A 14909-nucleotide genomic window follows, 5' to 3' on the forward strand; every position below is an offset into this window, starting at 1 on the left:
AGGAATGCCATGCATAGAGAAAATAATTCAAATGATTATATATAAAAATAATTAAAAAATGCAGAGGTTAAATTTTTCATAAAAATAAATTTAAATTTATATTTCCCATAAATAATACGATATATATATATATATATATCCTAAATGATAAGAAAAATGATAAAATAAAAACTCGCATAACTATTTTAATACTTTTACAAAAAATATAGAAATGTTATATACATTTTATAAAATCATGAGTTAGTATTATAATATAACCTGTTTTGAATTATCTTTAGAAAAAAAAATATTTGTTAATATATTTTAATTTAATAATAAGCGATTATTACAAATGAAAAACATGTTATTATGCTAGTCATATACATATAATTTTTAAATATATTTATAATCATTATTAATAGATTTCGATAATATTTGATACCATAGAAAATATTTTTCAATAGGTTTTTAAATTTTTTTACATAATAAGTAATACAGGATTATTTAAAGTATGTATTTTTTTATATAGAATGTTCAATTACATTGCTCACAGACACTTCAATAAGTTTAAGTAACAACATTTTTTTATTGCAAAGAAATGTTTACAATATTTAGATTTATACATTTTTATGTTTTAAAACTAAATAAGAATTTATAAAAAATTAATATTAATAATATTAATAATTTAATAATTATATTATATATTTTTTATTAAAATTGCATTAAATTATAAGACAATAATAGGCTTAATTAACGTATTGCTGATTAATTTTAATAAATCGTAAATTATATTGAAAAATTATATGCAAACAATATGAAAATGTGTATACGTATAAAGAAGAAAAATATTAGTAGTGAACTTATATTAAATAATTTATATAGCTTTGAATTTATAAAAAATATTTTTTAAATCAAATTTTAAAACTTTAATATTAAGCCCTTATAGATATACTATATGCAGTGATAATAAAAATACGAATGAACAAAATACAATTAAATTATATTTTAAAATATATATGGTACGTTAAAATATATGGTAATATATGGTAAAAAGTGTTTGAAACTTTAAAAAATGATTTAATAGATGTTAACTTTTTTTTTAATTAAGGTCTATTATTTAATTTCATTGTTATTGTTAAATATATTTATATATGTTAACACTAATAATTTACAATTTTTCATTTCGTATAAATGTCATACTTAATTATAATATTTTCTATAGAACTTTTACTTATTTAACAAGATTTCAATATTTACTTTATTTTTATAATAATCAAAATAGGATGTCGGTGAATGGGCCACAAAAGTTATTAATACCGTTTATCAACTCTATATAGTTAGACTTCATGATAAGACAAGCATAACATATTATTTTATTTATACATTCCATTAAGAACGGTATTCTAAACGGTATAAACAAATACTACTTAGATTAATCGATTATATTTGTTTATTTTTAATATCATTCGAGTTTAAATCTTTATCTTGAAAGAAATTATTTAACATGCTAATATTCAAATCTAAAATATAGATAAAAATTGTGTTTAATCTTTATTTACATGAAATACTTTATATGTACAAAATATAAATACGAATTATAATCAAAAGTAATAAATTGATTAATATAATAATGAATCGATAAAATAAAATGTAACAGAAATTATTTCAAAAATAAAATTCTGTGGTAATATATATATATATATATATATATATATATATATATAAGTGTATTTTCGAATTTTTATTAAATTTAAAATTAAAATGTACAGTAATAAATATCAAAAATACAAACATTTTACCATAAGTTTAATTATTATTTTGGAAAATATTATATGTTACCTAAAATCTAAAAACAAATATATGTCATATATGTATATATATATATATATATATATATATATATATATATTGATTTATATATTTATTTATTTAAAAATATATTAATAATATTTTTCAAAATAATAATTAAACATATGCAAAATGTTTGTAATTTTTATATTTATTGCTGTACTTTTTAATTTAAAATTTAATAAAAATTCGCAAATACATTTTAAGAATTACGAATTTACAATGCGTTCCAGTTAACTGTTTTTTTTTACGTGCAGATCATTTTTCAGTATTTTAGATACTAGAGAAAGTGGATATCTTTTGTCAATGACAAATTTATGTAAACATCGACTAACTGAATATAAAATAGGGACGATCTCATACGTGATCGAGTTAAAATTATTTCATTTATGAGAAATCACATTTTTTAATTTTTTTTTTTATTTTTTTAAACTATAGCATTTAAAAGTAATTATAGATACAATTAAAGTTATACTATGTTATTAAATATTCTATAAATATAATAATAACTTTTTTACGTTTCAAAAAGAGAATAATTGAATTTACAAATAAAGTATTTTTAGTTGGTAAGGGTCTTTAGGATTGAATATGTTTTCTCATTGAGCCTCTATTCGATACGTTTACCAATATTATCAAAAGCAAGGGTATTTTACGAATTTATTTAATCGCTATCGATACACAAGATAAATACAAGATAAAGCAGAGAAGTGAATATTAAAGATAATTTTTTTAACTGTATAGTAAAAACAGAGTTTTTAAAGTTTATGTAAATACTTGTTCACAGCTGCTAATCTTTAATTAAATCTTTAATTATATATTTATAAGTATAACTGAATTTTGAATACTATACGACATAAATAAAATTTTCTACTAAAAACTTTATTATTTAAAATGTTATTTATAATTGTGTATCTCAATCTTTTTTTATAAAATATATATTTATAAGAATACAATATAATAAAAGCTAAACAAATTTGTATCATTTAGTATTGTATTATGTATTACATAAAATGTATTAAAAAATTTTTCCATTATTTAATAAGAATTATATGTAATTTCAATTTTGACAAATTTTTATTCAGAAGAAAACTATTATAGACTGAATATAGTATAAATAATATTTGAAGGTATTCAAGTATAAATGTCAGATTGAAGAAAAATATTAAAGAAAATTTTGCAGTAACAACTAATTAGTCGGTTACATATTATATTACTTAATAAAAATATACTTACTGTATGTATAAAAGTATGAAAAGAAAATGCTTCGAAAGAGATTCCATTACACGAACAAACTTGTATTATTAATTTAGCCTACAATTAAATGGAACATAAAGACGTTTAAAAATAAACGTAATAAATACATTTATGCATAATAATAGTAATACTAACAAAATAAAACAATTCACAAAGAAATAGATACAGTATGTTCAGAATTGAACCACCCAATAAAAAATAAGAATTTATACTGTGACACTACAATTTTTATTAATATAAATTAAAAATAATATAAAACCTTATAATTAGTAAGGACAAATTGATGCATGTAAAACAATTTTGTTGAAGTGACTACATTATTTTTTTCTTTTTCAATTTTGTACTTTAAAATAATCTTTTTCTATCTATATTATTGAAAAACCATTTTGTATCAATTTTTTAATTTTTAAAATTTTACATTTTATATAATAATATCTAAGTTACTACAAATGTCAATATTTATTAAAAAATATCATTCTAAAATTACAAAAAAATTTTTATAAAAAATTAATTTATAATTTCTAACTTAAATAAACAAATTAGTTTTTCATGGCTTTATTATTATAAAAAATTAATGCGATAAATTTTTTTATTCATAAAAAAATTAATCATTTTACAGATATATTTTGTATTTTAATATGTAAATAACATAAAAGGGCCTTTTGAAGACAAATTTTTCGTTATTTTTTAAGTGTGTGATGTAGATGAACATTTTACAGCATTAATGTAATATTTAATCTTGAATAAATAACTTAAAAGTATGTAGCTTACAATCTGTTATTAAATATCATATACTCAAATACATTTAAATTTTTTTAAAACTTATGATTATTTCTATAGTACAAATGATTATATATCACAACATCTGATAATAAATAAATACATTTTTTATGGATGTTTTTATCTAACACGAATATTATTTTCTGTATATACGTTAACAAGGTTAAATTTTTGTAATTTTGAAAACATTCATTCATTAGTATGCATATAAAATATTAAGTTTTCGAATATATAAAAAATTATATACACAAGAATATAGATAATGTAAATTTCTTATTTATTATATAATTTGAGTAAAATGAAATTGTCGCGCAATTTCATGAGGATAACGATAAAATTTTATAATTCTAATTTATCATAAAAGTGATAAAATATAAGATTATTAAAAAATATTTAATATATATAAATAATCAAGATGAAAAATTATAATGCAACTGTACATTACCAAATTAATATAGAAATAATAGAATTCTATATATTTATATATATATTTTTTATATTATAGAATTCTAGAAATATTCTTCGAAATAGAATTCTATATATATATATATATATATATATATATATATATATATATATATATAGAGAGAGAGAGAGAGAAAGAGTAATATATTTTACACAAAATATGTTTTGATATAAGAAATTAAACAAAATAAATATAGTAAAATATTTTATATGAAATTGTTTATTTGATTTATTGACTTTATTTCTTATATAATAATAAAAATTAGTTTTATTTGACATTTTCTTATAAATATGTCAAGGTATTTTAAAATGAACGAATTAAAATACTAAAGTGTACCCATTTTCTGAGTTGCCATATTTAAATAACTTTAGTGCACTTTGCAACATTTCAACACATTTGCATGGAGCATCTACTTACACTGAGATGTAATATAAATGAACATTTTTAATCGTTGATAACATTATGAAATGATATGCATGAAATTATAAACGTTAAGAAATAAATAATGTCTATTAATGTCGTAGACGTATTCCACAATTACGTAACAATTTTTAAGATTTCGAACAAAAAAAGTAAATGTAAAATTTGCTTAGAAAATCATAATAGAAGCTTAATCATGCGACCAATAATTAAATAATTGTCTTATTTAGTTTAGGATCCTTTCTACTCGATATTATTTAAAACAATACATTCAACATATTAGGCGGATCATTTTTAATTCATAGAACGACCATTAAACTTTTAATTAATGACGTCGCGTGCGGAGAAAGTTAGACAAAGCATACATGAAATCATTTATCAGTTTTATTAGGAGATTATAAAATTACGAGAAGAACGGGACTCGAGTCTGGATTAGTTAGCGCTGTTTTCAGAAGGCTCACCTGAGAAACGGGAGGAAAAGCGAATCCGACCTCGACTTGAGATGAGGATCGGGTCGTAGCGGCGGCGCCGGCCGGCCTTACGCCCGTTGGCATCAGCGCCCGTAATCTACCTGTAAAGCATAAGCAGTCAGGGTTTCGCTGGTACGAAGCTGGCGAGAGGAAGGGAGCGAGAGCGAAGGGAGGAGCAAGAAGGGGAAGTCGGCTCGAGACCCGGGGCACAGCGGCCAACGGCTCGCACTCGCACCACTCTCCCTCGATTTCTTCCTGCACGGACAGTCTCGCGTGTACACCGCCGAGCGCTGCTCCTCTCTCAGCTGTTGCCTGGGCCCGAGGATCCCGGACAGCGGACACCGCGAGCCCCACCGACTGCCAATAGCTGCTCATCGTCGCTACATCAGGCATCTCTCGCGCTAAACTCCAGATTGAGCGACCAAGGGGCCTCCCAACAACCACGAATACGCCACCGAAATCGAATCATGAAGCTGACACTCTTTGCGTGAGTAGACTCGCCCAGCGTCCCAGCCCCTTCGTCTAACAGACACTTGCTTGCGTAATGTACATTTGCTTTCGCCGATCATCGGATCCTATGCCCTCGTCGTCGTAACAAGCATTTCGAAGTGGCTCGGTGTGCCGGTCGGCGCGTACATGCCGTTTTGTCGAATCTGTGAGAAAGATCAACTCGAGCCGGTAGTCCGACGCGGTATCCTGAGCCCGGACGACGCCTCGTCGTGCGAGTCCTCGGCTCCGGCGGCTGCCTTTCTTTCGGCTTTTGGGAAACTTCCTCGAATTCGAAGGATGCTTTGCAAGAGGAGATCCACGATCGTCGAAATGTTAGCGCGAGTCCCCGAGCCGACGCAGGCATCGAACGTGAAAGTTGTACAATTTATCGGGATATATACCAATGCGCTGTCTCGCACTCTCGATACATTCATAAAGGATTATCCCGAGGCGAAAGATATTACGATGATTGCTCGGTTGTTGCTTCGCGAAAGGTCACGTGCATCGAATGCGAGAAAGACCGTAAAAGGCGAGAGAACCCGATCCAATGATGTACCAAACCTTGCGCGAACAATGACGAAGCTGCATTGTCATTTTTGAGATATTACCCATTATAAGAGGGCTGCGACATATCGTTACTCAACCGGCTCGTTGTCGGATGAAAGAGAAGAAGTCAGCGAATAAGAGTTAAAGAATGAGCGTAGGTTGCCGTGCATTATGTCACAACGCTTCTCCATATGTATATGCGAACACAAATTGTGCGCACGTACCCGCAACAATAATTTTATAAAATCCTGTTTGATTGGAAAGTTCGATGTATATCCATTACTACTTTCTAATACCTCGACGGATAAACCTTATCGCGGCGAGGCCACCAAACTCATGACAAACTTCCGGGCTAGATCCCATAATCCGTATCAGTTATAATGCCGCGCATTGATGAAATCATTTTTTGCACTTTTCTTGCCTTTTGATTCTAAGGGAATCTCGTTACTTTGATTACGCCGTATTGTTTGAGATCATCCTTAAACCCTTTCGCCATATTATACTTTAGCTGTTGAAATAATTAGACTCGATGATTTTTACTTAAAATTTGAATGCGTAAATTTTTCAGCTTCTAATGGCACAGCTAAACTGACAAACTTGATTATTTATTTAAATTTCGTTGTACATGATAATACGCACATGTGCTTCTGTAATAGGTATGTGGTTATATGCTTTACAAGTGAAAGTCACACATGAATTTGTAATTTCCTATGATACACGCAGTTAAATAACTTATATAGACAAAAAAAAATTTATAAAACATTTAAAAAGCATTCAGAAATTATGAATATTTCGAAATATACTCCTCACATTACGATACATCTTCTGCTACTAATTCTTAGACGTTTTACATTTGATCGCCTCCAAGCATTATGTAAATATAGTAGCAAAATTTGAAAATCACAAGTAATATATGTAAAGAGGAAGAAATTTTTTCAATTTTTATACAAAGTAGAAATTCTAGTAATTTGGAAAGTATTTATGACCGAGGAGCTTACACACGAGGTCACGGATTTGCCAGAATGTAGCATGAAATTTTATACAAAAAAGACCCACTGCAAAACCAATAATCCATTGGCTCGGATTTGAACCTACATACTGCAGTATTTCACTATATATATATATATATATATGCACATATACCGATAGGCAGATATTCGTTCCTTTCCAAGTAGAATATATCTGTAAATTACAGTATGCTAACGTTTCTAGAATAATAAAATAAATCATTAATTATTTCTAATAAACACTGAAATATTAATAATGACATGCAATGCAATTTGTCCTTTAATTAGATAATAATCCTAGACTATTATCGAGGATAATGAATCCAAATCATAGAACCAAAGTAGATTGCGTATTAATAAATAACAATTAACCGATATCGTTTTCATGAATCAAAGCAAAAGAATAGAATAATAAATAATTCGAAAATAGAAATGATAAAGAACTATCATTTTAATGATGTTTTACTTATATATGTGTAGGCATGGAAGTAAGTAAGTGTAATATGCGAGATACTTGCTTTAATTAAATATAGACTTAATAACAGAACAGCTAGTGTACCTCGTAATTTACAACGTACAATTCCATAATATTTGGATCAAATTACCAATAGATAGGTCAGTGGCTCCAATACAAGCAATGCAATTATTCTGTAAGTGTAGATATGGTCGAGTATTTATATAATCAAAAATAAAATTTTCTTAAAAGTTAAGCATTTACTTTTTGTTATGCTTATATGAATTTTAAAAGAGAATTCCAGATATTAAAATGCTGAAAATTCAATATTCAATACTTAAATATGCAATTTAAATTTATATTAATTATGAATATTAAGAACCCGGAGATAAAATGATTTAGTAACAAAGAATATAAGATTAATTAAATATTAAATAAATTAAAACTAATATTATTTAGGAATTTTAATGATAGAAATCCTTTTCTAACTTTGATGTAAAAAATATTGTTATTTCTTTTTTACATATAAAATACAATTAATTTATCTTTAATTTATAAAGTATAATATTCGAGTTTTCTAAAATCTCTGATAAAATCTATCAGTTAACAATTTAATTAGGAAATCTTTTGTCGAATTTAGATACGAAATCTAGATTCATCAATTAATTATATGAAATATTATTAATAAATTCCACTTTAAAATTAAATGAGTATTTTCATAGTATTTTAATAATTTGATTTTTCGTTATTTCATTTTTTCTCTTTTATTTTATTAACTATTACAATTTATTACCACAAATAGTTATTTATACATTTGAAAAATTAGCGTATATTCATATATAATAATCTTGCATATATATATATAATAATCTTGCATGCTATCATTATTTAACTTATTACGTGCTAAACTTACACAAATAAATTATTTGTTTATTACTATCAAATTTTTCTAACCAAATTATATTTATAAAGATTTCAATACTAATTATCATCACATAAACATATCATGTAATGCATCAACGATAGAATGAATATTAATTATTTATTATTTGAATGAAATCATATTTATTATTACATTATTATTATAATATTATACATATAAATTAAACATGCAAAAATGAAATTAAATATAATTTTTATAGTACGGCTTTAATTTTTTTAATAAAATTAATAATTAATCAAGAATTTTATATCTAAACATTTATTATTTTATCACTTGGTAGATTATTAGGAATATTACATACATAAAATTTCTGTATTATTATAAAATGAATATGTTTCATTATAATAATAAAATTCATTATAAAAATAAAATTCATTAAAATAAATAAAAATAATATAACAATTATTTTCAATTGATTAAAGCATTACATAAATATTGAATGATCAATCGAAAGTATCGATTGATTGTAATTTTTAAGATATTTTATCAATTTATTTAAAATACAGTTTATATATTTTGTATTTATTACATTAAAATATGATATTAAAAATTGATTAATAATCTAATTACTTATTATGTCTTTAAATATGAAATGAAATGATGAATTTTTTATTAAGAACTGCTTTTATGCAAATAATTATTATTAATATTCATTTTTTAACTTTTGAATATTCTTTTCCATATAAAAGCAAATATTTCATTTATTAATATTTGTAAATATAACGATAACATTAAAAAAAAAAAATAATTTTAATTTTAAATACATTTTTACTTGAGGTTAACTTTTACTATTTCATAATAACAATGTACAATCCTACTGTAAATGATTATTTTAAAAACACTTATATAAAATATATTTATAATAACATTATATGTGTATATTTTCTTTAATAAGGACAGATAAAATCATATAAGCAATGAAATGAATTTTCTTTTATTAATAATAACAATTCTTTTAATAAGATTAATATTACTTAAGATAATTCATCCATAAATAAATTTAATGCAAATTTTAAATAAATGTTAAATACAATAATTATATTATTCAAAAGTCATGTATTGAACATTCTTTGTGGTCTTTAAATAAAACGATTATGAACCTGAAGTTAATATAAAACATCACGACTGCCGTCATGATTATATACAATTTTTAAACATTACTAATATCTGTAAAAATAACAATGGTATAATCAAAAACTAAAAATAAAAGTATTATCGAATGCATTGGTATCTCGAAAAAAAAAATTGTAATATATATTATAAGCTAAGTATATTATTTCTGAAGTCAGGTTTAATCTGGAAATATTTTCGTGAATTTTTATATATTGGATGTCTTTTTAAATACTGTTTTAAAGTGTGAATTTATAATATTCATCAATATATATTAATGAAAGAAAAGAATGAATGCTTTATGAAAAGGCGATGGAAAATGCTCTTTTATCGCAAATAAATTACAATCTGTGAAAATATTTAAATTTAAAAAATGGAGTTTCATAAAATTGAAGTTTTAATGTTGCTTCAGTTTATCATTCTTTAATATTTTAAAGTGATTATTAATGAAATTAATATACTTTCAATTACTAATTGAATATAAACATTGAATCGAAATGATATTAAAGTGGACGTAATGATTTATGATGTCGTATAACTTGTAATATACCAATGCTTTGTACTTTAGCGTCATCACAACATTATACATAATGAAGTATGAAATGCTTAATATATTTATAAAAAATATATTTGATCATTTTTATAAAAATCATAAAAAGCCATAACTATTAAAATCTGTAAAATATGTAATGAAATAAAATTTCTTGACTTACAGGAGAAATCGATTTATTATAATTAATAATATTAATAAAAATATTACAATTTATAACATGATGTTACTTAAAAATTCTTTTATGAATTTGTCCGACCATTGAAACAGCGTGAAACCGGATTTCTTGACGTACATATTACTAGACAGAAGAAGCTAAGAAAGTAGTGCACCTTGCAATGTATCATCATAGGAATACTTGATTTAATATCAAATGATCTTTCATCTAGAATTTAAAGACCAATCAAAAGACTCTCTAATATGACGCGCAAAACTTATTTATTATTGACGAATCGGTCGTCGTTCGGCTGCTGCCCATTCGATACAAATGATGCGTGACGTAAGAAGACGGTCCGAGCGAACATCGACCTATCGCAAATTAGAAGCAAAAGTGTATTATTGTCGGACAAATCTCGCTGAACGCTACTAAGTCATGTGAGGGGTGACAAACGGAAATGCTCATTTTCAAAGCGATGGTTGGATTAATTGCAGACTACTGGCGGGTTGTCTGCTGGTGACATGCACCTCGACAGACACCGACTACGACTACGAGGAGGAAGCAGCGGTGGCTCCAGTAGCTCCGGCGGCCCCAACAGGCCCCAAACAAGCAGCACCAGCTGCCACAGCCAAAACAAGCAAGCTCGGAAGCCTACTTTCCTCGAGGAGGAGCGTCTCGGGGCCACTTGCCGCTAGGAAATCCCCCGTTGCCGTGAGTTTTGCCAATTATGACTATCCACTTAAGCCGCCAAACTTATTCACTCATTATCTCGCAACCGGATATTTCCGCTTCTTTTCCCGCATCATTTTGCGCTCTTAATGGAATTACCTATTGAATCGACATCGCTTTTCTTATCTCCTTTCACGTATCTAGTCTTATCTTCTTTAGAGCGACTATTTACGTATTGCTGTCTCAGACGTTCATTGCACTTGACTAAGGATTTGGGAAAACGCGTTGAGTGAAAAGCTTTTTGTATTGATGAAATGCATTGAGAAATTAACTCACTTCATTTTGTACTAAGCACTTTACTACGAATATTAAACACGAAAAATATACGTCTGTCGTTCAAATATGTAGTCAATTCGGCAATTAATAACGTTAATTCTTTCATTGTCACAATACATCCTAATTCAGGTTTAAAAACTGTGCCAATACGAAAAAATTTCTTTTAATACATTCTTTCATTGTAAAGTAACACAGTTTTCAGAATTTAATCTGTTAGATTATAAAAATCCCTTATAAAGAATGGTATTTACATAATTTTACATGAATTAATTCATATTAATTTTGTTACTTTATATTAACAATTACAATATTTATGTGGTAACAATTTCCACATTGATTATTGAATAAAATGTTTGATTAGATTATAAAGCAAAATTATATTGAACTGCATACTTGTACACTTATATGAATAATGTGATGGAAACACATGTATCGTCAAAAAATCCAAATTAGTATTATTATTTTCTTCAAATTTTTCTTATTAGAGCACATACCAGACAAACAACAATTTTCTCCTTTTAAATACTCTAATACACGTAAATATTTACAATCAGTACTATCTAAATCAAGTAATTTCGTTATTTTACTCTTAATATAATAATTATAATATTACGATATTTTCATGATTACTTAAATATTAATGCGTACGTGTCCATGACGTTTATAATTTACAAAATAATTAGTCGTTTCATTTAAGTATAATATTTCTTTTGAATGCTTATATTATAATGCATCTATTTAATTTTGAATTAAAATATTTTAAAACGTAATTAAATATATCCAAAATGAAAAATATTAATTTTTATTAATTAAATAAAATGTAATTTTATTTATAAATTAATGTTTTAATTAAAATAATATCATTATAATTGTAATTATTAATCATATTGAACTCAATTACTATATGGAAGTGTCCTTCCAGATAAGAGAAAAAAATAGGTTTTTAGTTTTTATTTGCATACTGCTATTGATTTAAGGCTGCAGCAACAACGGCCAGTGTAAAATCAACAACAACTACTGAACAATCAGTAGAACAATATGAAGATGAGTTTGACGAAGCGGAGGAAGAGAATGCTAAACAAGATGTTCCAACAACTACAACTACTGAGCCTCCCAAGAAATTCGGACGGGGGAGTGTCGTAAGGCCTTTCAGGTTAGTACTTTTCTAAATATTATATATATACTCCATATTTAAATAATAAAAAAAAATCTTTACTTTAGTTTTCATGAATGCACGACTAAGCTTATGATATGGAACAATATAATGCATTAGTTTGAGTTTTAACAAGTCTTTAATGTAATGATCTTTTTATTTTTATACGCCGATAGTACAGACTTAACATTAATGAATTAATGTTAGCAGTATCGACATTATAATAAACCAATATTTAGTTCTTATTAATAATTTTCAAGGGCTCATTTGTAAATATCTATAATATAATAACAATATACATTCTATATGGCTTGACTGAGACGGTACTGTCATGTAGTAATAAGATTTTTCAAATTATCTTATCAGAGTAAGGAGTCCAAAACTTTATATATATATATATATATATATATATATATATATATATATATATTGCAGGTAGAAAAAACATAAATTTAGAGAAAAGTTTTTAAATTGTTTCCAAAAAGATTTTGTTAATAAATTATAAATATATAAATAAATTTCTTATTTGAATTCTGATTTTTCAGTTATATCAATTTTTCTAGTTGAGAAAATCTTCGATATAAATTTGAAAGTAATTTGTTCAAAGTAAGTAATTTTCTAAATATAAAATTCTGATTAATAGGTCAAACGAAGATTTATTAGCAGCATTGAAGAGACGTAGAGCTCAAGGTATTACTCCAAGTCATCCTCGAGAAACTTCGACCACTCAAAGTTCTGCAGAGACGACGCAACCCAAGTCTAAGTAAGTAGACATTTTACTGAACAAATGAATTTATTGAATTAAATTATACATGGAACTTGGTAGGTTTATATTGTTCCAAAAATGTCTTTTAGTATTTCCATTTCACTGAAATAATCGTAGGACCCTGAATTAAAAAATTACAGATCTCAGGCTAATGCAGGTAGATCGAAAACTACTAATGCCAACGAAGTACCAAAAAGTACCAGTCGTGTAAGATTCGGTGGGAATCGTGGCAAAACTACGACAACTAATCAAGAAGAAGCTCAGGAAACTCAGTCCGAGAATGTTCAGGTCAAACCCAAAACATATAGAAGAGGTTAATCGAACGTTCATCATTTATATTTTTGATGCGATACAAATATGCATATATAGAGAGCCATTTTCGATGCTGTACTTTTCGAGTGCCCATTATAAGTATTCTTATATTCGGCTGACAAAGATTTCTTGCATTAACATTTAATAATGAATTGTATTAATTGCAGACGATCTTTCGCAAGAGACAATTATATACATAATTCAGCCACTTTGTGATTATGTTTATGATCCTTTTAGCAGTTATTGAATATTTATAACACTTAATTCGATACTTTGTTGCAATCACTGCGTTAATAAATATATGGATTGATGGAAGGTGGAAAGATGATTTGAATGAGTATAACATTTAACGATGTAATTGCATTTGTATAGGATTGAATTTGAGATTAATGTAGATCTATATGTTAGATCAAATTTATACGCTCGATTCTAAAATAATTTGACGACAAGCAAACAATTTTCTATGATTGTTTTTATCTAATTAAAATTATACTTGATGGTTATAATTTATATATTTACATTATTGTTGTAAGAGTGTAATGCAGTTGCAATAATATAATGTTGCAGCAAATACCATTAAAATTATTTTACATTATAAAATACTTTAAATATAATAAATTTTTATACGAATTAAAATTAAAAGTATTTTACCCTACAATATGTTAAAAATTATACTCCGTAAAGAGTGAATTTCACTACATAATTCAAAATCATAAACAATCGACTATGTAAGATTGTAAAACGTATAAACTATAATGGTTAGTATCACTATTAATATAAACAATTAAACAACTAAATAGATTTTGAAATTGAGCTTTTAATATGTAAACATTTTTTATGTTATTAAAGATTTAAATTTTATATTATATTATTTCTTCAAAATTAATTTTCCTTCAGTGTATAATTTATTAAAAAAAACTTATCTATAATATTATTTATGCAGTGTCTGTGATTTTATATGAGAATTAGCCATATTCATATCCCTACATTGTATTAAAATTTTTAATTTAAACAGACATCAGAATCACATTCCTTAATTAGTTAATTTATGTTTATCAATAACACTTTTCTTTTATTAAACATAATTATGTTCCTAAATACTTATACACTTTCGCACACAATTACAAACTTAAACGTATATACACTCGTTTTACGCACATACACGCACGCACGCAAGCTCCCACACACACACACACACAC

At 25.7% G+C, this 14909-nt stretch overlaps 1 long non-coding RNA gene across 1 annotated transcript; it reads left to right on the forward strand.

The window, feature by feature from the left end:
* Positions 1–12429: 12429 nt before the first annotated feature.
* On the forward strand, positions 12430–14196 carry LOC105359769 (uncharacterized). Its single transcript, XR_912783.1, has 3 exons — positions 12430–12631; positions 13275–13394; positions 13538–14196. It is a non-coding gene; the product is annotated as an uncharacterized LOC105359769 (long non-coding RNA).
* The last annotated feature ends 713 nt before the right edge of the window (positions 14197–14909 follow it).

Source organism: Ceratosolen solmsi, unplaced genomic scaffold (genome assembly GCF_000503995.2).
Source record: "Ceratosolen solmsi marchali unplaced genomic scaffold, CerSol_1.0 scaffold29, whole genome shotgun sequence".
NCBI lineage: Eukaryota > Metazoa > Arthropoda > Insecta > Hymenoptera > Agaonidae > Ceratosolen > Ceratosolen solmsi.